This window comes from Papio anubis, chromosome 1 (assembly GCF_008728515.1).
Source record: "Papio anubis isolate 15944 chromosome 1, Panubis1.0, whole genome shotgun sequence".
Taxonomy (NCBI): Eukaryota; Metazoa; Chordata; class Mammalia; order Primates; family Cercopithecidae; genus Papio; species Papio anubis.
Window position 1 is genome coordinate 187,638,341 of NC_044976.1, and position 22,091 is coordinate 187,660,431.

Below are 22,091 nucleotides of genomic sequence, written 5' to 3' on the forward strand. Positions count from 1 at the left end.
CTTAGTTAAAAGATTGTCCTGTTGCAATCTAAAAATCAGAATATAAAATCTGACAAAAGATTTTTACGTTTCTTCAGACACAAAAAATAATGGAAATATAAGCATAAATATTTTCATTTTCAGGGCATTTTAAAGATATATGGAAATAAGGAACAGAAGCTTATCAGCATTATAGAAAATCTGGTACGTATGTGTGTTTGGTTTCTTTTGTCCATCCCCTTCTAAAGTCAAAGGAGCTCAATAAATATTTAGATTAAATTAAATCACTTAAAGACACACTTCTCCCCCACAACTACAAAAATTCTACCAAGTGAAATAGCTTATAATTCTTACTTTGATGCCACATCATTTTTGCTAAACGAGAAATAATGACATCTAAATTAACACCTCACTTGGACGCCTAAAACTACAATTTTCACATATTCAAGAAATAGTACAACAATATTCAGCAATGTCTAACTGAAAGCTATTTTCTTCCCAAAATAACTGAACATATTCGACACTATGCAATCACAGTGCACGTGATCTAATTTCCTTCAGTGCCAAATGTGGTTAGCCTCCTTCTTGCTTTCAGATCACGTGTTTGTGCCTACTCATTTTCAAGTGGCTCCTGAGCTAAAATAGAAACCTAAAAATACAAGGGTGAGTCAAAATTGGATAGGCTGCAAAGACTATTAGGCATAAGAATTAGAATGACTGTAGGAGATCCATTACAAAAATAGAAAGGGAACTATTCTTAACTTACACTAAGAAAATGGACAAATACTTTATAGCACAACATTTGCCAACCAAAATTCTTCTGTGCTTTGAAAAACTGAGCCAATCCAGGAAAAAACTACCACGACTTTTGTTTACTAAACAGTCTATCCACTACTCTAGTTCCCAAGCAAGAACCAAACCAATATGTATGCATGTACACAAGTATGTCTCTAGCCCTGAAAACAGCACAAAAAAACTTTATTAATTCACATTACTTTAATGGATACCTATTTTTATCCACCCAACAGTAATTCTCAAACATCTTATTCTGCGAATAAGCCCTCTCTCTACTTAAACTACATAGCTTTTATAAAAATATCAACCCACAGCCAAATAAATGAATCAAAGCTGGATCAATTAATCCAATTTCTAAGATTTTTGGACTAGTGACCAGCCATGTTTTTCCTCAATGAAGAATGACAATATGCAGTGAGAGAGAAAAGTAAACCCTAGACGGAGACAAGAAAAAGAGTCTTAACCAAGTCATGTCCCTCTGAGTCATTCCTGAGGCCTAGCTCCAACTGTCCCCATCCTCAGTCTTAATAAATCTGCCATTCTTTTATTTCCATAAAATATTCCTTTCAACAAAGTATTTTTGCATAAATTAATTTGAATTGGGTTTCCAGAATTAGAGAAGCAAGAAGAAATCAACCCCAAAGCTACCAGAAGACAAGAAGTATTCAAAATCAGAGCTGAACTGAAGTAAATGGAGACAAGAAAAAACAATTAAAAGACCAATGAATCCAGGAGTTGGTTTTTTGAAAAAAATTAGTAGATAGATAGGCCACTAGCTAGACTAATAAAGAAGAAGAGAACCTAATTAGAAATAACAAAGGAAATGTTACCACTGACCCCACAGAAATAAAAAATAACCATCAGAAACTACTACAAACACCTCTATGCACACAAACTAGAAAACCTACAAGAGACAGATAAATTCCTAGACACATATGTCCTCCCAAGACTGAACCAGGAAGAGATTGATTCCCCAGAGAGACCAATAACAAGCTCCAAAATTGAATCAGTAATAAAATGCCTACCAACCAAAAGAATCCCAGGACCTGATGGATTCACAGCTGAATTCTACCAGATCTACAGAGAAGAGCTGGTACCATTCCTACAAAAACTATTCCAAAAAACTGAGGAAGAGGGATTCCTCCCCAACTCATTCTATGAGGCCAGCATCATCCTGACAGACACAACAATAAAAGAAAACTGCAGGCCCATATCCTAGATGAACATCAATGCAAAAATTCTCAACAAAATACTTGCAAACCAAATCCAGCAATACATCAAAAAGCTAATCCACCACAATCAAGCAGGCTTCATCCCCAGGATGCAAAGTTGATTGAACATACACAAATCAATAAATGTGACTCATCACATAAACAGAACTAAAGACAAAAACCACGTGATTATCTCAACAGATGCAGAAAAGGCCTTTATTAGTACATTCTCACATTGCTAGAAAGAGCTACCTAAGACTGGGTAATTTATAAAGAAAGGAGGTTTCACTGACTCACAGCTCCACAGGCTGTACAGAAAGCCTGGCTGGGAGGCCTCAGAAAACTTACAATCATGGCAGAAGGTGAAGGGGAAGCAAGCACATCTTACTCTGGAGAAGCAGGAAAGAGAGAGAGTGTGAAGGGGGAAGTGCTACACTCCAGATCTCGTGAGAACAACCACATCTTGTGAGAACTTACTCCGTATCATGAGAACAGCAAGGGAGACATCCGCCCCCATGATCCAATCACCTTCCACCAGGTCCCTCCGCCAACACTGGGGATTACAATTCAATATGAGATGTGGTTGGGGACACAGAGCTAAACCATATCAAGGCCACTGGTAAAATTCAACACCCCTTCATGTTAAAAAACTCTCAATAAACTATGTACTGAAGGAATATACCTCAAAATAATAAGCCATCTATGACAAATCCACAGCCAACATTATACTGAATGGTCAAAAGCTAGAAGCATTCCCTGTAAAAACCAGCACAAAACAAGGATGCCCCCTCTCACCACTCCTATTAAAAATAGTATTGGAAGTCCTAGCCAGAGCAATTAGGCAAGAGAAAGAAATAAAGAGCATTCAAACAGAAAGAGTAGAAGTCAAACTATCTCTGTTCGCAGACAACATGATTCTGTATCTAGAAAGCCCCAGTCTCAGCCCAAAAGCTCCTTCAGCTGACAAACAACTTCAGCAAAGTTTCAGGATACAAAATCAATGTACAGGCCAGGCGCAGTGGCTCCCGCCTATAATCCCAGCACTTTGGGAGGCCGAGGTGGGCATATCACTTGAGGTCAGGAGTTTGAGACTAGCCTGGCCAACATAGTGAAATCCTGTCTCTACTAAAAGTATAAAAATTAGCTGGGCATGGTGGCACACGCCTGAAATCCCAGCTATTCAGAAAGCTGACACACAAGAACCACTTGAACCTGGGAAGTGGAGGTTGCAGTGAGCCGAGATCATGCCACTGCACTCCTGTCTGGGCAACAGATAAATATTCTGTCTTAAAAAAAAAAAAAAAAATCAATGTACAAAAATCACTAGCATTCCTATACACCAACAACAGCTAAGACAAGAGCCAAATCAGAAAGGCAATCCCATTCCAAATTGCCACAAAAAAACAAAATACCTAAGAATACAGCTAACCAGGAGGTAGAACATCTCTACACTGAGAATTACAAAACACTGCTCAAGGAAATCAGAAACAACACAAATAAATGGAAAAACATCCATGCTCATGGATAGAATGTCATTAAAATGGCCATACTGCCTAAAGCAATTTACAAATTCAATGCTATTCCTATCAAACAACAAACAACATTCTTCACAGAACTAGGAAAAACCTATTTTAAAATTCACATGGAACCAAAAAAAGAACCTGAACAGCCAGAGAAATGCTAAGCAAAAATAACAAAGCTGGAGGCACCACGTTACCCAACTTCAAACTTATACTACAGGGCTACAGTAACCAAAACAGCATGGTACTGGTACAAAAACAGGCACATAGAACAATGGAACAAAATAGAGAGCCCAGAAATAAGGCCACACACCTATGACCATCTGATCTTTGACAAAGCTGACAAAAACAAGCAATGGGGAAAAGACTCCCTATTCAATAAATGGTGATAGGATAACTGGCTAGCCATATGCAGCACACAGAAGGTGGGCCATTTCCTTACATCATATACAAAAATTAACTCAAGATGGATTAAAGATTTAAATGTAAAACCCAAAATTATAAAAATCCTGTAAGACAACCTAAAAAATACTATGCTCATGACAAAGACATCAAAGCAATCACAATAAAGCAAAAAAAGGACAAGTGGGATCTAACTAAATTCATGAGCTTCTGCACAACAAAAGAAACTGTCAATAAACTACAGAGTGGGAGAAAATATTTTCAAAGTATGCATCCAACAAAGGCTACTGTCCAGCATCTATAAGGAACTTTAACAAATTTACAAGAGAAAAAAAAAAACCCCATTACAAAGTGGGCAAAGGACATGAACAGTTTTCAAAAGAAGACATACCCATGGCCAACAACCACATGAAAAAAAGCTCAATATTACTGATAGAGAAATACAAATCAAAACCACGAGATACCATCTCATACCAGTCAGAAAGCTATTATTAAAAAGCCAAAGAGTAACAGATACTGGCAAGGTTGCAGAGAAAACACTTATATACTGCTGGTGGAAGTGTAAATTAGTTCAACCATTGCAAAAAGCAGTGTGGAGAGATTCCTCAAGAGCTAAAAACAGAACTACCACTCAACCCAGCAATCTTATTACTGGATATATACTCAGAGGAATATAAATCATTCTACCATAAAGACAAATGCATGTGAATGTTCACTGCAACACTATTCATATCAGCAAAGACATGGAATCAACCTAAATGCCCATCAATGACAGACTGAATAAAGAAAATGTGATACATATACACCATGGCATACTATGCAGCCACAAAAAAGAATGAGGTCATGTCTTTCCAGAACATGAATGGAGCTGGAGGTCATTATCCTTAACAAACTAACACAGAAACAGAAAACCAAATACCACATGTTCTCACTTATAAGAGAAAGCTAAATGATGAGAACTCACGGACACAAAGAGGGGAACAACAGGCACTAGGGCCTACTTGAGGGTGGAGGGTGGGAAGAGGAAGAGGAGCAGGAAGAATAACCATTGGGTACTAGGCTTAGTACCTGTGTGAAGAAATAATCTGTACAACAAACCCCTGTGACATGAGTCTACCTATATAATAATCCTGCACATGTACCCCTGAACCTAAAAGTTTTTTTAAAAAAACTTCATTTCTTTCCAGCCCAATGTGTCCATGGAAAACGCATCTCATCTCTACGAACACACTTTCTTTAACAGAAAAATAAGGAGTTGGGCTAGTTTATATCCAAGATCTTTGAGCTCTAAAAATTCTACACATCAATTATTTATTTTCAGAATATATCTATATATGAAGAAATGTAATATGGATAAAGACGCTGAGGTCAGGTATGGTGACTCACACTTGTAATCCCAATACTTTGGGAGGCCGAGGTGAGAGGATGACTTAAGCCTAGGAGTTCAAGACTAGCCTTAAACATTCAACTGGATAGTCAACATTCCAGTTGACTATCTCTTCTGCCATCACATAATGCACTGTGTAAAAGTATACCAAAGTACAACAGCAAGCAGAAATAAGAAGGAAAGAAAGTGAATTAATGTTTACTGTGCATATCCTACATAACTGGCATTAAGTTAACAGAAAAGCCATTACCCAATTTGTTGGGTCTGGCACAGAAAGATTCAAGGTAGAAAGTAAGAATTCATTAACTTGGCAAGCGAACATGGTTTCTGAAGCTAAGAAAAACACTAAGAAATTTCCCTGTTATTCTCTTCAACTAACGGATCCAAATAAGATCAGCAGTCAGGGGAGCCTCAGTCACTGCCCACAAAGATATAATACCAACACAACTAAGGAAGAGAACTCAAATTATTTTTTTAATTATCTATTTTTCCTTTCCCATTAAAGCCTAAAAGCAAGGATCCAATTTCTGTGTTTGAAGCACAGAGCCTTCTGGGTTTACTAGAACACTGAGGATTTCTGAGATATGCCTGACTTAATACCTTCTAAGCTATTAGAAGAAGAATTTGAAATGCACAGTACTCAAAGGCTTCTTGGCATATAGTGTATATCTGTGTGCATGTTTTTACGTGTATGCACTTATATCTGCCTAGTTTTACAGAATTAGTAAAAATTTGAAAAAAGAGATCCATGTAAGAATTAGAATTCATAAAAACCTCTCAAATTAACTAGATTTCAAGAAAAGGCATTTTCCTTTGATTTGATAACAATTTATAACAAAGACGAGTTTACATTTGAGACTACTTCCTAATATTGTCAGTAAAATGATTCAGCAGGATACTTATGAGGAAACTTATGAAATGTCAGGGGAAAAGTTTTCAAACCCTTAAAAAAGGATTTTCAACCTCTGATGCAGAAGTCACAATTGGCTTGGACAAAATAATCAATGACCAATTAGGACAAACAAAAAATATAAACACACAGAAGAATGGTCTGAAGAAGCTAATATTTAGGAAATACTAAGACATGCCTAAAATTTCTTAAGTATTTTCTATGAAATAATATAATGCCATGTGTTTAGAAAAGCAAGAGAGAGCAGTTCCTGTTGAGTTGAAACTATTAATACAAAAACTGAGTCACTGTTACTTTGGAAAATAAAGTGAAAAATTGTTCTAGTACTGAATTGTTCTACTTGGTTTTACAATTTTTCATTCTCACAAGGCAAACAAAATCCAAAGGTATTTTACATAATTGGAAATGAAAATTATTCATGCTTTCAACAGAATCAACTAGCCTCATAACCATTTCTATTGAATAGTCCACCTAACGGATATTTTTCAATGCTTTCAGATGTTTTAAACAGGAAAGGCATTATAAAATACCATCATCTATCCAATCTTCAACACTCATGCTGCTAAATCTGCATCCTGATGTCCATCTTGACATCTGTCATGCCTTTAAATCCTGGGTCAAGCCACAAGAGACCTGCTGCCTTACTGAGGGCAGAAACTGAAATATTACAGCCATGGGGTCTCTACTGCTGTTCACACAGAATCCAGTTGATTCATTTTTTTTAACAAGAGTTTGTTGGTGATGGTGGTGGTGTCGAAAATGTATTATTTAACAGACATAGTTATAAGGCAGTCTTCTCAAATTAGACATCTAAAAGACATTTCAAACTCAACACACTCAAAAATCTAACCTTTCATTTCTACCTCCAACCTACCCCTAACCTGACACCAACCTCCTGCAGGCTTTCTCATCTCAATTTATGGCAATTCCCTCCCTGCAGCTACTCTGGCCAAAAAACTTAAGTCATGCTACTCCTCTCTTTCTGTCCTTCCTTAAACACACACATACACCCTTTATAACTATAGTCAGCAAATTCCTTTGGCTCTACCTTCAAATTATATCCAGAAATCATCTATTTCTCACCATCTCCACTGCCACTACCCAGTCCCAGTCACTGTCTCTTACTTGGATTATTTTAAAAGCATCCTTAACCAGCCTTCTTGTTTCTTTACTTGCTCTCCTATGGCCTATTTTCCAAAAAGTAGTCAGAGTGATCTTTTTAATTTAGTTCCTGTCATTGCTCTGATCAAAACCATCCAATGACTCTCCCATTTCACTCAGAATAAAAGCCAAATGACCTTCAAAAGCATTACACACCTGGTACTACAAACTACCCCACCTCACTACTCTCCTGACTCCACTTTACCTCACCTCTGTAACCTATCTTCTACAATTATCCCCCTTGTTTACTCAACTCCATTTAAAGGATCTCCTTGCTTTCCCTCAAACAACCCTGGCATACTTGCTCTGGCTGTTCCATCACAACCCACACTTCTCCCAGATAACTGCCTGACTACCATCCTTAGTTTCCTATTCATACCTTTGCTCAAATCGCATCCTCTTGAGAGACCTATCATGCTCACCTTATTTAATACTGCTTCCCACCACCACCAAATTCCAATTTCCCCCTTTATTCTGTTCTACTTACTCTTGCTTGCCAGAGCACTTACTTACTAACATATAATTTATTTTTGTAGTATATTAACTGTTTACTGTCTGTCACTAGAATACAACATTGTCAAAGGCAAAGATTTTTGTTTTATTCATTGATGTAACCCAAGCACCTAGAAGTACACCTGGCATAGAGCAGACAGTTGAATATTTGCTGCACAAATAAATTCCAAGATGAGTAAATTAAAAGTTTCTGAAACTCCAGGAGCCACCCAGTACTCCACAGTCCGATCAGGACTGTGCCATTGAGGGAACACTATAAGTACACTGATGGGTTTCTTTCAACTGAGTAACTCACCAGTACACACTTGAACTTCTGAAGGTTTATGATACGAGACACTAAAAGATAATTTTTAAAAGAAGGAAGAGTAAATTAAAATGTTGAGATTTCCTCTCCAAATTTCCCATCTATGCAAGAAAAACAAAGAACACAGACTAGATAATGATTTTAAGAAATTACTGCTGACATTTTTAAGAGTGTGAGGATGGTGATATGGTTATGAAGGTGTCCTTGCAGCAGTACATACTGAAATATTTACATATTAAATGATGTGACTGTCTGGGATTTGCTTCATATAATCTAAGGTAGAACTGGGAGGCATAGAGGCATAGAGGAAATAAGATTGCTCCTTATTTGGTAATTGCTAAAGTTGGCAAAAGGTGACAGGAATATTTATATTAGTCTCCCTGGTTTTGTATATGCTTCAAATTTGCCAAAATAAAGAGAATAAAAAAGCCAAGTAAGGCCGGACACGGTGGTTCCCGTCTGTAATCCCATTACTTTGGGACACTGAGGCGGGAGGATCACTTGAGGTCAAGAGTTCGAGACTAGCCTGGCCAACATGGTGAAATCCCGTCTCTCCTAAAAATACAAAAATTAGCCAGGCATGGTGGCAGGCGCCTGTAATCTCAGCTACTCAGGAGGCTGAGGTGGGAGAACTGCCTGAACCCAAGAGGCAGAGGTTGCAGTAAGCAGAGATTGCACCATCACACTCCAGCCTGGGTGACAAGAGTGAAACTCTGTCTCGGAAAAAAAAAAAAAAAAAAAATCCAAGTAATAAAAGCATGAGAAAAAGTTAGCTTAACAAAAAAAAGAAAAATACAAGCATACATTCCCTTTAGAATCTAGCACAGTGTGTGGTATCTAAATAAAATAAATGATGATAGAATAAAGTACATATCACAGCTAAATAATAGTTTCTAGGCCAGGTGCGGTGGCTCACGCCTGTAGTCCCAGCCCCTTGGGAGGTCAAGGTCAGCGGATTACCTGGGCTCAGGAGTTCAAGACTAGCCTAGCCAACATGGTGAAACTCCATCTCGACTAAAACAAACAAAAATTAGCCGGGTGTGGTGGTGGGTGCCTGTAATCCCAGCTACTCCGGAGGCTGAGGCAGGAGATCGTCAAAAAAAAAAAAAAAAAAAAGCCATCTCTACGCTGGGTGTGGTGTCTCACACCTGTAATTTCAACACTTTGGGAGCCTGCGGCAGGAATACTGCTTGAGGCTAAGAGTTCAAGACCAGCCTGAGCAACAGAGTGAGACTGTCTCTACAAAAAAAGAAAAAATAAAACTAAAATTAAAAAATAATTTCTATAAACTACCATAATGAGAGGAGCAGACGAAAACAAAAATTAATGACCAAAGTGAGCACCTCTTTCTGAATGAAAGAAATTGACATGTAAAACGATGGCCCTGGTGGTTGCTACTGCAGGGACAAGAAAAGAAACTTGTTTAAACAGGCGAAGCCACAGTGACTTCAAATGTGGATAACTGGAACCAAATGGGGACACACTGGAAAAGTTTTTCATCTTTTTTCAAGATAAAAGACACTGTACTTTATCCTATAAAGGTTATTTATATAAATGCAAAATATCAACAGGGACAAGAGAACATAGCTAAAATTTTATGTATCAAATAATATTGCAGCATAATTATTAGAAAAACAAGGTTCAACGTGACTACAAAACAAATATAGCAGGAAACAAACACGATCTCAATCCCAGAAATGTCAAGTAAACAAAAAAGCACAGAAAATTTAAACCTTAGAAGTATTAAAGTGGCATAAACTAAATATAACAAAATTTGTAACCTTCAAAATATAACTTGTGCCACCTCTGGAAGCAGTTTCAACAATGTCCCCAAGTGATTAAATCTACTCTAGTAAAATATGATTATTCTATAGGTTTATGGCAAAAACATCTGTACATACATGTTTTCTGGGAGCCATCCATCTACCTCATATATAGATTTCTTTTTAATTTTTAATTCACATTCAGGTAACTGTAGATAATAATCTAATGGAATAATCAAGTACAAAAAGGTATAAAATTTTCCTGTCAGGAATAGAAGCTGTTACGCCAGCTTACTTTGCTAATTTGCCAAAGAGTAAGATATATGCGTTTCACATTTTAGGAACACCAGATTGTTAGCTAACACCTACACAAGAACTTATATAGATCCTTTTGTAGTTCGTAAGCGTGATAACTGGGTTTCCACACACATATGAGATGTGCCTCCCTCAAACCTTGCTACAGCGTTGGTACATTATCTGTCTAACATGGGAAAAAAAGACATCTCAGGTACTTATTTTAGCTTATTTGATTTTTACTTCCCTTTTACTCTAACTTGTTACAAAAATCTCAAATCTTAATGAAAACAATGAATATGACTTCTTTAACATTTATTTTCTCTTTAAAGAAATACCTGGATTTAAAACTATAAACCTCATATTTGTTTCCTATGAGTAATCATGACTAAAGAGAACCTAATAAAGTATTTTTTCAGAGCCAATAATTCTAAGAATAGCTATTACTTCCTTCATGGATTTTTCAATTTTCCCTCAATCACCCTCACTGTTATTTCCCTGAAGCATTGTGCCAAACCACATTATGAGGGAGGGGAGACAAGAACCATCAACACTGATTTTTGAGTCATGGAAACCCAGAATAAAATTTGTCGTATTTAAGATTTTCAAAAGACCATTAGAGATATTGAATTGGCTCTCATAATCATGAAAGAATACACTATTAAGGAAATAATGAACAAAACAACTGATCTTTTAAAACAGAATGTTTTAGAATTGAAAAACAATGTATGGGCCGGGTGTGGTAGCTCACACCTGTAATCCCAGCACTTTGGAGGGCCAAAATGGGCGGATAACTTGCGGTCAGGAGTTTGAGACCAGCCTGGCCAACACAGTGAAATCCCGTCTGTACTAAAAATACAGAAATTAGCCAAGTGTGGTAGTGTACACCTGTAATCCTAGCTGCTCGGGAGGCTCAGGCAGGAGAATTGCTTGAATCCAGCAGGCAGAGGTTGCAGTGAGTCGAGACCGCACCACTGCACTTTAGCCTGGGCAACAGAGCATGAGCCTGTCTTAAAAAATAAAAAAAAAAAATACACGAATAAAACTGCCTCCACTAAAATGTATGACTCAAGACCCTACCGGTCAAGTGGGTAAAATAACATAAAATTCAGGTCTGATATGTCCATAATTTTCATATTCCATAATTTTAAGTGTTTATATTGAAGGCACTGAATTTAATTTTCCTCAGTAGTAAGAACTTTTTCTTTTTTTGAGACGGAGTTTTGCTTTTGTTGCACAGGCTGGAGTGCAATGGCGCAATATTGGCTCACTGCAACCTCCACCTCCCAGGTTCAAGCAACTCTCCTGCCTCAGCCTCCCAAGTAGCTGGGATTACAGGTATGCGCCACCACGCCCAGCTAATTTTGTATTTTTAGTAGAGACAAGGTTTCTCCATGTTGGTCAGGCTGGTCTCGAACTCCCCACCTCAGGTGATCCACCTGCCTTGGTCTCCCAAAGTGCTGGGACTACAGGAGTGAGCCACTGTGCCCGGCCCTGGCCCTCATCTCTTTTCCCATTAATGCTGGAGGGGGCACCTCACAAGCCAAGACACCTACTAGTTATTGGACTCACTCACTCTTGATGACCAAGGTGCCTGGCCAGTAATATAAACTTTTAAGTATTACTTTACATCAGTTCCCCAGTACAGTGCAATCCATGCTGCTGTGGATCAGAAAATCTCATTTCCAATGCACCCTATTGCTGATCAGAAAATCCTCATTTGATTACTAAAAATATTTTCACTTTGGAAAGACTTATTTTCATGTAACCTCAATAATCATCTTAAATCAAATAAATCAAAATACTAACCCAGAATCCAAAGAGCTTAAAAATTCAACTATTCTCAACTTACTCCCATTAGGTCAACTCCCTGAATTTAGGGATTATTTACTGTGCGTCCTTCTCTCTCTGAAAGCCGAGAGTAATATCACAAATCTGCAAATTCATTGTAAGGCTGGTTTAGTACAGTAAATAACTCCGAAATGAACTAGACAATAATGTATTTATTAACTCAAGAAACTCCTGACAGCCTTTCTCTGTATATTATAAACTAGATCTAAACCATATACACTATGAATTCGGACATTTTGATCATTACAGCATGAATATTTAAAAAATCAAGAAAAGTAGCAATTATTGACCAAAAACTATTCAATTACTTTTACAGTCTCTAAATATAATCAACTTGGAAGAGTGTTTCTAAGTCATAATAAACATCTGTATTTTGAAAAAGATTTCCAGTTGATCATGATATATATACCCAACTACTTTAAATATGCCCATTTTAGAGGAGTATGATATGTAATCTCCTTATCTAATTTAATTTATACAACATTCACACAACCAATAATTAATGGGTCTATCTTCTGTAATAGGAACTATGGTTGACTCTGAAAACACATTCATATAAAATGGGTTTTTCTGCACTTCATGAAAAGGTGTCAGCTACATGCCCAGAACTCCAAGAATATCTACATAACACAGACCATAACAGATTTTTTTTTTTTTAATTGAGATGAAGTTTCGCTCTCATTACCCAGGCTGGAGTGCAATGGCGCAATCTCAGCTCACTGCAACCTCCACTTCTCGGGTTCAAGCAATTCTCCTACCTCAGCCTCCTGAGTGGCTGAGATTACAGGCGCCCGCAACCACGCCCGGCTAACTTTTGTATTTTTAGTAGACACAGGGTTTCATCATGTTGGCCAGGCAGAAGAGACTTTTTAAAAACAAGAGATCAGATGTATTGTGCAACGCTTAAGAAACAGAAGAATCAAGCAGTGTGACAGAGGGGTTGTGAATGAGCAAAATTAAGGAAACAAATTCTGTGGTTTTCCAAGTGTATTACATGGAAACTCGGGGGCTCCTTTCACCAAGAGGAATCTAAACACATCTTCTACTGACCATCATGATTAAGATTGGGCAGTGTATCATTTTGGAACTGAACCTACTTACAAGGGTTCAAGCCCTTTGGGATACTGACGAGAGGCCATTAAAACCTAACTATTTGACAGTCAACGGCCTGAGTCAGACACACCTGGGTTTAATCCTGACCTTAAGTGAGTAAATCTCTAAACTTCAACTTCGTTAAGTTTACAGGAAAAATAGTATCTACCATAGAGTTGTTGAGAAAGAGTAAAGGATATAATTCATATGTAAAGCACCGGGCACAGTGCCTGAAACATTTTAAAAAGCTAAATAAATATTAATGTTTATCACTTATCGTTCTCTTTTATGATACTATGAATCCCAGATCAGTCATTCCTGGGGCTTCAAGAAATATTGCCACCTTTCATTTTTCTTAAATCAAAAATTTAATATGATCTACATCTATCTTTCTTATAAAACATCTCAAATTCTACCTTATGCTAAGACTAATATCAAGCTAGCAGAGACCTTCCACTATAAAAATGAGCAGAAGACAAAATTGATGTCCAAAAAAATACCATTAATTCAAATTATGGATACTAGCCTAAACAATGAATGCAAATTTCTTCAGAAACAGATTTACTATGAGATACAGGAAAACATGTTTATAAAATTTCCAACTGATGTTCTCAGGACAATCCAGGAGAAGATTACAAATAAGAAACTAGAGCAGGAAGTTATGACGGGGAACAACCTAAGATTTGGAGAAACTGCAGATAAAAAATAATATGACAACAACAGCAAAACTGGCCAGCAGATTAGGTATTTCAGTAAACAGAAAAAAAAGAAAAAAGATTAAAAACTCAAAAAATTTTCCCAGAAAGAATAAAAGGATTAAGAAATATAAATGCTGAGGAAAGAAAAACACGGAGATCATATCCAAAAGAGGCAATCTAAATAAAATAATTCCACAATCAGAAAATAAAAAGAACTACAGGCCAGGTGCAGTGGCTCACGCCTGTAATTCCAGCACTTCAGGAGGCCGAGGCAGGCGGATCACGAGGTCAGGAGATCAAGATCATCCTGGCTAACACGGTGAAACCTCGTCTCTACTAAAAATACAAAAAAATTAGCCAGGCATGGTGGTGTGCACCTGTAATCCCAGCTACTCAGGAGACTGAGGCAGGAGAATCACTCGATCCCAGGAGGCGGAGGCTGCAGTGAGCCGAGATGACGCCACTGCACTCCAGCCTGTACGATAGAGCGGGACTGTCTCAAAAGAAAAAAAAAAGAAAGAAAACTTAAGAACCCTACTCAAAGTCACTAGTATAACAGGAATTGGAAATCAAGCAGTCTGGCTCCTCAGTCTGTGGTCTTAAACATATTACACTCTCAAAAACAATACTAGAAGGAATTTTTTCTAAACTGAAGAAAAATCTGAATCAGACATGTACAGAGTTTGAGTATATAGGGAAAAATTAATTAAAACATGCCAATATCTAAATATAGCCTAGTAAAAACATGTTTTAATCCTACCAAAAAACAAGAAATCAAAAAAGATTACCTACAAAGAGGAAAAAAGGAGAAATGGAGAGGAAGGGCCAAGGGGAATCAAGTTAATCTCAGACTTAGCCCTTTCCTCTGGAAAACTAAAAGCCAGATTATAACAACCCTTAAACTTTCCCAGGGAGAAACATAAAGATCAAAATCTGAGAATCCCATACCTGCACAGGTACATAATCAAGTCCTTCTCAACTGGACAAGAACTCAGAAAAGAGATCACTCATATTATATACTCTTTCTGAAAATAATTATCCAAATATATATTCCAGGTTACCAAGAAAGAGCCAAAATTTGAAAACAAACACTCAAGGAGGGGGAAATTAGTCTCTAAAGAACTAAGAGTGAACAATAAAATCAATTACATCATACTAGGGTGAAATCACTAGTGATTCAATGTAAAGACTTCCTGAAAAACCTGATTTTATACACTGGAAAATAGTAATTTGTGTCAATCTAATTTCAAAGCAAACCCTGTGCCCACCATCAGTCACTACCCATTCCCCCCTTACCCCGGCTCCTGGCAACCACCTATCTGTTGTCTGTCTCTTCCTGTTGCTTTTTCTTCTTACAACTTTTTAGACATTCCTGACTATTCAAGAGATTGCGGCTAAGGCATGCAGGCCCATCAGGTGTCAGGTAACTGATAACAATCTTAACACTTTTCCTGGGGGCAATACAGAGCCAACAGGTCACTTTCTCAGAACTGGTCCCTAAGATTTAAAATCCTACTGACAGTCCCAGATTTTAGAATTAACTTAAGCCGGCTGGGCGCAGTGGCTCATGCCTGTAATCCCAGCACTTGGGGAGGCCAAGGTGGGCAGATCATGAGGTCAGGAGTTTGAGACCAGCATGGCCAACATGGTGAAACCCTGTCTCTACTAAAGATACAAAAAATTAGCCAGGTGTGGTGGCTCACACCTGTAATCCCAGCTACTTGGGAGGCTGGGGCAGGAGAATCGCTTGAACCCAGGAGGCGGAGGTTTCAGTGACCTGAGATCGTGCCATTGCACTCTAGCCTGGGCGACAGGGTGAGACTCCATCTCCAAAAAGGAAAAGAAAAGAAAAGAATTAACTGACGCCTAATCCTGTAGACTCTCTACCACCACCACCATTAATTACCACAAGGGAGAAGAGAATGGTTACTACTGACTGAGTGCTTAGTACAAATCCAAGTAAAGAGGTACCAAAGCCAAGCAGGTCAGTGTTGACCCCAAGCTGGGCACTAAGAATGCCTGGTTTTGAATCATGGCTTCTACATGGATCAGTTTAATGACCCTGAACACGTAACTTGATCTCTCTATGCCTTAATTTTTTTCAGATGGAAGATAAATATTCCTATCTCACAGGATTGTTGTTAACATAAAATGAGTTACCATAAGTGCTTAGAACAGCACGCATAAGTACTCAATAAATGCTAATTATTACTGATATCTATACTGCCTATTAAAAGATTCTCACATGTAGTCAAAATGATGACTAGAAAAAAATGATGACTATCCATAGGTTGAACCATATGAAATTGCCAGTATATGAAATTTTCTGACCTACAGAAATGGATAAACGTTTGAGATGATGGATATGCTAATTACCTGATCTGATCATTATACATTATATGTATCATATATCACTACATACCCCATAAATATGTACAATTATAAGTCAATTAAAGAATAAAATTTTTAAATGGCAATTTCACGTGGTTCAACCTAATATACACTGCTCCTAAGAGTCATACCTAAAACAAACGTACATGCCAAGTTTTTTTAAAGTATAAATCACTATCGGGCAAATTAAACAAAAAAGATACTGAAATTGGCAGATTCGGTATCAGAGGGTGATTCTGGCCAAAAGCATTAAATAGAACAAACAGGTCTTTTTATATTGATAAGTAATACAAGCCAAACTGAAACTCTCTTAGTCAAAAGCCTTTACATACCAAATAGCATAACATCAAATACATACAGCAAAAACTGTTCAAAAACAATAAAAAATTGACAGATAACACAATTCAAGCAGAAGAAAAATTAGTCACTGATAAATCAAATGCATAAGAAATTAGGATATATAAAGTGCCATTTAATTTTTATGGTTAACTGGTATATACCTAAATATTGAGCTATTACTTTAAACAAACACAAAGGTTCATTTTCAAAAGAGACCATACCCTCAGCCACAAAAAATAATAGCAACAACAACAAAAAAAACTTTTAATAATTTTCATAGAGATTGCTTAGGATATATTTCCTCACTAAAATATAATAAAACTAAGTATCGATTACAGTTTATATCAAGTAGAGGGGATTCTAATTGCTCACTTATTGTCCAACATTCCCCAGCTTTGAGTAGAACATAAGATCTGTTTCATGACTGCTGCATCCTCAGCACCTAAACAAGTGCCTGACACATATTAAAATAAATATGTGCTGAATGAAATTAAAAAGCACTATACACTTGGTGGCAATAAAGACATCAAAAGTATAATCACAAGCTGCTTAAATTATAAAAATGAAAATACTATATATATCAAAACATTGCTGGTTTTGTACCATTATAGTACTATTACTGTGCAAATTGCCACTAGAATCTGAAAGTATCAACTGAAAAACAATTAAAACTAATAAGCGATTTCAGAAAAATAACAGAACTCTTAGGACATATTAAGTATACAAAATAGTGCTAGTCATTTTATTATGTTTTTATAATAAATATATTTACAAGTATTTTTAATTATAATAAAAAACATTTCATAGTTTCATGTTTTATAAATACGTAACTCTCTTAACTTGCCTTTCTTATACCACATGCAATTATTTATACCCATGGGACAAATATTATTTCCTCTTTTTTTATAGTGACATTATCTGCCCAGAGGAAAAAGGCAAGGTCTCCTCTGCAGTCATGACCATTAAGTAAAATCCCTATCTTCACCACTACCAGGACAGATATGTGGTCCCATCCAAAGACTTTCAGGCTAGCAAGACAATAAGAAAGTGACTGGAATTCCTCCCCAGGGCCCCTGAAACTGTAGAAATAATCTCAACCAGCTACATAATTAACTTCGCCTAAAAACAGTATCTGTTTTCTAGGAATTTCATACTTTACTTAGCTATCTATGAATAGAATACAGAACCCCCCCACCCTGCAATGTAAATCAATCATCTTACTTTTAGACATTTCTAAAAATTTTTTAAAATACATTTCTTATGAAGATAGGAGATAATTAGTATTATCTCCTATTTTATTAATAAATTAATCAATTTATAATAAATCAATTAATAATATAAATTTTATTAAGCAAACCTGCCAGATAGAAAACATACTAATTCAGCAATTTTCTTTCAGACCAGCTGTATCTCATTACCTTCCTCCAAACAGGGGTGACAGAAACCTATTTATGATAAAATATCAATAAAACAGGTATGTAACAATAAAATTATGATATATACAGAACATACAAAGAATACTAGTAAATTTTACTGAAGCGCATAAAAAGTCTGACAAACAGAGACATATAATTTTCCAGGAGAGCAGAACTCAGAAAACAAACCATATAAATGGCTAGTCACATCAGCCTAACTTTAAGAAAATGGAGCAACTATGATGTATCATAATTTCTAAAGATGACCCAAAAATAGAAGAAAAATAATTAAATACTTACCCAAAATATGCCAAATATTTTTTTAATGTGCCTACCATGAATTCATTCATTCAAACACTAACTGGAAGTCTACTATGTACTTAACACTACAAGCTGAGAATTTAGAGATGAATTAAAGTTGTGGCTTCCTCAGGCCCCTAATACCTACAACAATGGAGTGTCCCTGCAGCTTCTCAAATCACCACATATACCTTGTGGATTATTTGACCTCTTTAAACATAAAGGAAAACAAAAATTTCACCACTTCCAAACAATTCTTCCCAACTCCCCCAAAATAAAGTTTAGTCTCTTAAAGCAAACCAGTTGTCTTATAGGTTCCTGATCTGGAATACAAAATAAAAATGAGAATATCCCAAAACATAAGAATTAAAGGAACAGCACTAGTTACATGTGTTAAGTCCACAAATGCAAGTATCAATCTGACCGGGCATGGTGGCTCACACCTATAATCCCAGAACTTTGGAAGGCCAAGGCAGGCAGTTAACTTAAGCCCAGGAGTTCAAGACCAGCAACATGGCAAAACTCTCTCTCTATAAAAAATAGAAAATATTAGCCATACATAGTGACATGCACCTACAGTCCTAGCTACTTGAGAAGATGAGGTGGGAGGATCACCTGAGCCCATGAGGTCAAGTCTGCAGCGAGTTATGATCGCATCACTCCACTCCTAACTAGATGACAGTGAGATCCTGTCTCAAAAAAAAAAAGGTACCCATATGAAGGACGTTGGACAGAATCCTTATTTTGGGTTCCTTAAGTTGCACTGCAAGTCACAAAGCATGCAGCTTCTATATAAACAAAACAAACAAAAAAGAAAATAAAGTCAACAAATGAGAACTCATTATTTTATTTGAGAAGTTTATTTTTAATTTTCACCTACCAATTTAGTCAATAATAATGACAGTCAAAGTCTCAGGGAAGAGCCCTCATAGTCTGATACCGTTAAGAAGAAAAAAAGAAAATATCTACCACTGAAATCAGTCTTAACTGAACTCAAATACTCAAGGCTTTTATAACTTCAGTCAGCAAAATAACAATTTTCAACTCTGTACTTTATTGATTTTTATAAACACAGGATGAAAGACAGACATATTAAAAAAAAAAGCTCCAGATAGTTATACTGAGCTATATTTTTATCCTGAAACCAAATCCCACTAAGAATTACAAATTTTTTGAGTAAAGTGATCTACTTGGATCCCAAATCTAACTATTATTACATTTTAAAGACACAGTCAAAACTTGAAATTAAAAAAAGAAAAAAATCCCAACAGTCTAAAAGCTCCAAGCAGTACAAATACATAAAATGGTCAGTCTTACTGTATCAGTAAGTTTAAGACTGGTAAAGAGCCTCTTACATCATAGCCTCATTTATCTAGGTAAGCTGGGAAGATGAATTCTGGTTTTCCGAAGCCGTTTTTATATTACTGTATTGCTGGAAGATTTGAAGTTTAGTTTAACCAGAGGCATTTTCTTTTAATCTAGTTAAATTATACTGAGATAATTGTGAAATAAACAATTATTTCTACCATAAAAAAACATAGAATAGGCGAGACACAGTGGCTCACGCCTCATCCCAGCACTTTGGGAGGCTGAGGCAGGAGGATCGCATGAGCTCAGGAGTTTGAGACCAGCCTGGGTAACATAGCAAGGCCTCTTCTCTACAAAAAAATAAAAATAAATAAAAATAAATTAGCCAGGTATGGTGGTGCACACCTGTTGTCCCAGCTATTTAGGAGGCTGAGGTGGGAGAATCAGGAAATTGAGGCTGTAGTGAGCCATGAATGTGCCAATGCACTCCAGCCTGGGAGACAGAATGAGACCCTATCTCAAAAAGGTTATAAATACAAAATAAAAATTGACTGTTCCTAACAGCTATGAATAGGGCCAGACGGTAAGTATACAGGTATAAACATAGTAATGCTCCCTTATATAAACAATCCCTTCTTGATTCACAAAGTTTACACTTGGGAATTTTACAATAGTAAACCAATACCCAAGAACAATGTAAAAAGTCAAAGGTTCCTCCCCCCCAACTAAATTCCCCAGTTATCTTTTTAACACACAACTAAATGTTATTTGTTTCTCCTAAACGCAAAAAATAAGACATGGATCCTCTCCTGCTTCTGAACAAAGAAATTCAGATTAAAAACAATATTTTATAAGAAAATTTTATAAGAAAATTACCACTTTTGAACTATGTTTTGCATATGAGATTTTTTTTCCTTTTTTAAGAGACAGGGTCTTGCCCTGTTGCCCAGGCTGGAGTGCAGTGGTGCCATCATAGCTCATGGCAGCCTGTAACTCCTGGGCTCAAGTGATCCTCCCATCTCAGCCAACACAGGTGCATGCCACCATCCCCCAGTACCCAGCTATTTTTTTTTGGTGGGGGGAGTTAAAGACAGGGTCTCATTGTGTTGCCCAGGCTGGTCCCAAACTCCTGGCCTCAAGCAATCTTCCCTTCTCAGCCTCCCAAAATGCAGAGATTACAGGATTTTCCCGCACCCGGCAGGGAAATTTTTTTTAATGGCCTTAGCAAGTGAACAAATGGGAAATTGTTAGCAAGATAATCAACACAGAAACCAGAGTAGTTAACTCTACATCTGAACTTCACATTTAAAAAAAAACATCACCAAGTAACTTTCCTCCCAATAGTCAAAACCTCCCTCAGCACCTTAAAATTATTATTATTTATTTATTTACAGGGTTATTTAAGCAATTTGTACATAATATGCTAAATATTATCAGTCTTTCATAAAAGCACTAGCACACAACTTCAGTAACACTTGACGCTATGGCAAATCAGTATAAGATAAAAGTTTTTAAAAAAATAAAAGGATAAGATCTTTCAAACTTGCCATAATCTTGTCAAAATACATCAAACTTCTATAAGCCAAAAACATTTCAATTTGCTCTATCAGGAGAATGGTTAAACAGCTGGGGGCTTGATGCAGACAACTTAGGACACAGCACATACTTAAATGACTTTCTTCATACACATTTTTAAAACTAAATCAGTAAATAGTAACTGGTCCAAGAAAAGCTCCAGAATTCTCTCCCCAAAGAACAATATTATTTAGTACCAGAAATCCCAGCCCCTTGTTACAACTTCTAGCATCAAACAGACTGAACACAACTAAATGTATGTTTTAGCCTCACTTTATTCCATCGATAAAGGAGTATCCTGTTACACATATTCAAATTTTAATGATGTACCTTAGGATCTTCATTAATGTATCTGACTAAATGAATATACAGCAAGAGGCCAGTCAACAAATATTTACTAAACAATAATTATGTGCAAGTTATCCTATAGAAAGTTTAAGTCAGGTCAGTATATTCTGTATGTTTTCCTGTGCCCTAAAATAACACTTTTTCCACAATATCAACACATTGGCTCAAATTGAAATTATTGCTCCTATTACTGTAGTAATCATTTAACTATGTATATGTATATCAAAACATCATGTTTTACACCTTAAATATATACAATTTTAAAAGCTCCTATTTCAAATGACAGGTATTCACTAATGTACAGTTGACCCATATAATACTACCTTCTCCAAAACACATGGAGAATGTGTCTGACATTTTATTTTGACAAGAAAATCAAAACCTATACCCGGCATTCTGGGTAATGTTCCTATATATGGTCAAGTCTTCAATATAAGGGCATATCAGCATAAAGGCAATTGTAGCCTTTTGTTTCCTGAAATGAGTAGGTCAGAGAAACAATATTAGTTTAAGGAGACAGGTTTTCAATTTTGGG

At 36.6% G+C, this 22,091-nt stretch overlaps 1 protein-coding gene and 1 non-coding gene across 18 annotated transcripts in view; one reads left to right on the forward strand and one right to left on the reverse strand.

Annotated features, from left to right (window-relative positions):
• Nucleotides 1-22,091, reverse strand: part of RABGAP1L (RAB GTPase activating protein 1 like) — a 786,378-nt gene that overhangs the window by 729,466 nt on the left and 34,821 nt on the right. The window lies entirely within an intron of this gene.
• LOC116272491 lies at nucleotides 10,331-10,432 on the forward strand. The gene has a single exon (XR_004181163.1). It is a non-coding gene; the product is annotated as a small nucleolar RNA U13 (small nucleolar RNA).